Here is a 4,281-nt window from a genome sequence, read left to right as displayed (position 1 = left end):
TAGAACGTTCTTAATAAAGTACTTATTTTTTAATTCGTCTGATTATATTACCCGGTGGTGCCGTGAACAGCATAATCATGTGGTATCAGAATACCTTGTCAATTTTTTTAACAGAAATCACTTACGTATGCTATTTTCTAATTCTCCAGCTAAATCTGAGACTTGTCACTTAGAAACTTAGGTTCCGCTCTTCAATTGGCGTGTGATTTTTTCCTTCTTTTTTTAGTCATCCTTCCTATCTGCCCCTCTACTTGTCTGTGCTTGTCTTTGCACATTCATGGTCCATAAGGATGAGACTTTATGCGTAACTGCAGACATTTGAGCAGGTAACATTACGCGGCAGGACGACGGCGAGCGACTCCCGTAAACTTGTGCTCAGTGTGTCAGCTGGAGGCCGACGCGGCACCCTGGACAACGGAGACCCGAACGCGGGTTCAGTGGGCCGCGACACTGGCGCAGAATACAGACGAGCAGCGTCAGCAATCGGACTTAACGGCGCGCGCCGACGACAGTCGCATGCCCAGGCCTCCACCCACACCGTGTTCGCTCGATTCCTCCAAGGGGACATTATACGCCATCTCTACACGATCGATTCAGGGCAGAGTCGACCAGTCAGTTATCCACCGTAATGCACTACGAAGATCTGCTGAAGTAATGTTTAGACGCTCATGAAGTGGTGTGGAAACATCGGCGCAGTTTTCTTTTCTGTACGAACCTGAGTTGCTTTTACGTGTCTTCCAAACTGCCGTCATCGCTGCGGTAGTTTATTTCTCCGATAGTTAGTAGCGGGAGCAGGTACCGTCTATTGACTGCCGAGTATTTGCCCAATTGCAAACTGTCCTAACCGACTACAAAAACGTCTCAAGGATGTGTCATAATTACTAGCGAAAACTAATATGAGTGAAGGTATTAGGTAACAGAAAGAAAAACTTTGCAGTAAAGATGGGTGATATATGAGAGTATGTAGTTATGAGCCGCCACCGACTTCGGTATGAAATATTGACCTACTTTGAACAAATGTACTAGAAATGCAAACTTTTCGATTAAGCTCTCAACTTAATGGACTCAGTCCGCCTCAATAGCTGAGTGGTCATTCCCCCAACCTCCTTGGTCGCATCGCCGTTGATGTCCTGGAACCCGTCGGTAGTGACCATCTCCCTGCCCTTCTCACCATGTTCTCTATCCGTCCCGCCCCTGCAGCCACCCGCCCAGCTGCCCCTCCAACGTCTGTCCATGACTACCACCGTGCCAATAGGGACGCCTACCGGGAATCCATTGCCTTACAGCCGGCACGGTAGCTCAGCGTGTTCGGTCAGAGCGCCGGTTGGCCTCTGTGATAAAAAAACTGAGTGGAAGGATCAACAAACGAACTTGAACGAAAGTCATGTGACGTCCGCAACGACCAAACAAAACGATCAACAACGAACAAAATGAAAAAAAAAGAAAAAAAATGTGGTCAGCGCGGTGGTCTGCCACGCCAAGGCATCCGGGTTCGATTCCCGGCTGGGTCGGAGATTTTTCTCCCCTCACGGACTGGGTGTTGCGTTGTCCTCATTATCATTTCATCATCATCTGTGGAAGGCAAAGGGAAACCACCACTGGAATCACTTCGCTAGACGTTCATGCGGTGGACCTCTGTGACGAGGCTTCCTCCATGACAAGACCTGCCGTAAGGCAAACCACAAAGTTTTTTTTAATGGACTCAGATTTCATCACTGGCCCATCGTCGGCGAATGAAATAGATGATTGATGGGGCATCGCTACGTTTTCTCGTAGTAAAACGACATCTGAGGCGCATTGTGGTCCGTGATGGACACGTCGATCAGGGCCGATACACTGAACTTTAAGATTATCGAACCTCTGGATTTTTCTGTCTGTGGTCTTCTCAGAATCGAAGTACACAAAGCTCCCGTTGATACAGCCAATTGTAGTCTTGTCAGGACGGAAGACTCCGTAGGAGTAGAGTCAGGTAATACCGAGGTACAGCCCCTGCTCGACCTATCCATCTTGGACCATACCGTCCCAACTGGATGTACCCTTACATCAGCAGCATTCCTCAGCTAAACGCCATAAGGCGAAATTTGAGCCCAGACAAACTTCAGTTTGATCGTAAAGTTTACGTTTGAAATGCATTTGTGCTAACTGGAACAATATTTCATACCAAAGCCACTGACGGTTCATAACCATATATTTCCAATAACGTGGTCCATTTAAATTAATGTGACCACCTGTTGAAAGACTGAATCACTACCTTTTAAACCAGACACGTGTAGGACGAGAGGTAATGAGGTTCTGGAAGGTCTGGAGCCATGCTGACTGCAGTTCTGTGGCATGCTGCCCTAGGTTTCTCGATTGAGAACCCATGGCGCGATCGAGGTAGTCTCACAGATTCTCCATTGGATTTAAATCCGGGGAGTCAGGTAGCCAGAGGAGTACTATAAACTTATCCTGGTGCTCTTCGAACCACGCACGCACACTGCAAGCTGTGCGACACGTTCCGTTGTCCTGCTGGTAGATGCCGTCGTGCCAAGAAAAAAACAACCTGCACGTCACGTAGTGGTTGATATAGTCCCCGAGGATAGATGCATACTTGTGTTGATCCAGTGTGCCTTCCAGAATGATGGCATCACCCGGGGAATGCCAGGAAAGCAGTCCCCAGACTATAACGCTCCCTCCTCCAGTATGGACACTGCTGACGAATGTTGCAGGGTGTTTGCTTTCAGACGTTTGACGCCGATGGAGCATAAAACGTGATTCATCTGAAAAACCTACCTGTCCCCACTCCATGGACGTCCAGTTGCGGTACTGCTGTGCAAATTTCAGCATTCATCGTCGATGAACAGAGGTCAGCATAAGTGTATGAACCAGGAGCATGCTGCAAAGTCCCATACCCAGCAACATTCGCTGAACGGACGGTCGTTCAGGAGACACTGTTGGTAGCCCCTTGCTTCATCTGGATGGTCAGTTACTCAACAGTTTCTCGTCTATTCGCTCGTACACATCTCTACATCCGACGTTCACCCCTATCATCTATGGCCTGTTGTGTGCCACAGCTGCCTCGTTGCCGGATTTGGATAGCGCCATTTTGTCATGAGCGGAATACTTTAAAAACGGCAGCACGCGAACAGTTTAAAAACTTATCTGTTTCTGAAATGCTTCCACCGTTGGTCCAAAAGCCTATGATCATGCTCTTCTGAACGTCATGTATCACTTTGTTTCCGCATGACAATGATGGCTGCACTGTTTTTCGCTCCCACTGACATGCTTTATATTCCCTTCCACAGCTAGTGCTGCCACCTCCCGTCTGTGAGTGATCACTGCTCGTTGACGTCGAACGTAGGCGGTTGTACATTCATGAGACTGAAGCGCGTATCTCGCAAAAGCTTCTTTGCGGACCAATATTTAGTAGAACGTTTTTGATTCTGTTGTCACATACTTTCAGTTGTCTCATTTTTCGCTATTAGTTATGGAGTGGCCTATGACGAAGATTCTAGGTGTAAAACCGAGAGAGGTGACGCAGTGGTTAGCACACTGGACTCGCATTCGGGAGGACGTCGGTTCAATCCCGCGTCCGGCTATCCTGATTTAGGTTTTCCGTGATTTCCCTAAATCGCTTCAGGCAAATGCCGGGATGGTTTCTTTGACAGGTCACGGCGCATTTCCTTCCCTAATCCGATGAGACCGATGACCTCGCTGTTTGGTCTCTTCCCCCAAATCCACCCACCCACCCACCACTCTAGGTGAAAATAATCGTAAATGAACCAATTAGTGCCGAAAACCTAGACTGTGTGATTGATGGACAGATTGAAAATATACCCGATGACACTTCACCCGTAGTTGTGAAACGCAGTTGGAAGGGTGACTTGTAATGCTTAACTATCGAACTCCCAGAGCAATTTCAGCCAAAACTTGGTGCATGTACACTGTATGATCAAAAGTAATACATCTGTCATTGAACATTACATTGAGTGTCTCGACCCTTCACCTGTATGACGGCTTTTCAACGAGGTGTCTGCGTGTCTCTGAAGGAATGACAGCCTATTCTTCTCCAAGAGCCGAAACGTTGGGAAGTTACTGATGTTGGATAGTGAGGTCTGGAGCGAAGCTGACGTTCTAACTCATCCCAAAGGTGTTTCATTGGGTTCAGATCGGGGTTCTGGGCAGGCCAGTTCATTTTAGGAATGTTATTGTCCATACTGCCAAACTTTCGGAAAAACATCATCCACACAATTTCGAAGACAGCAAGAGCCGACAAGTGTGAGAATCATTGCACAATCTGCT

The sequence above is a fragment of the Schistocerca americana genome, chromosome 1, assembly GCF_021461395.2.
Source record: "Schistocerca americana isolate TAMUIC-IGC-003095 chromosome 1, iqSchAmer2.1, whole genome shotgun sequence".
Lineage (NCBI taxonomy): Eukaryota > Metazoa > Arthropoda > Insecta > Orthoptera > Acrididae > Schistocerca > Schistocerca americana.
Note: the sequence above shows the minus strand (reverse complement) of the source record.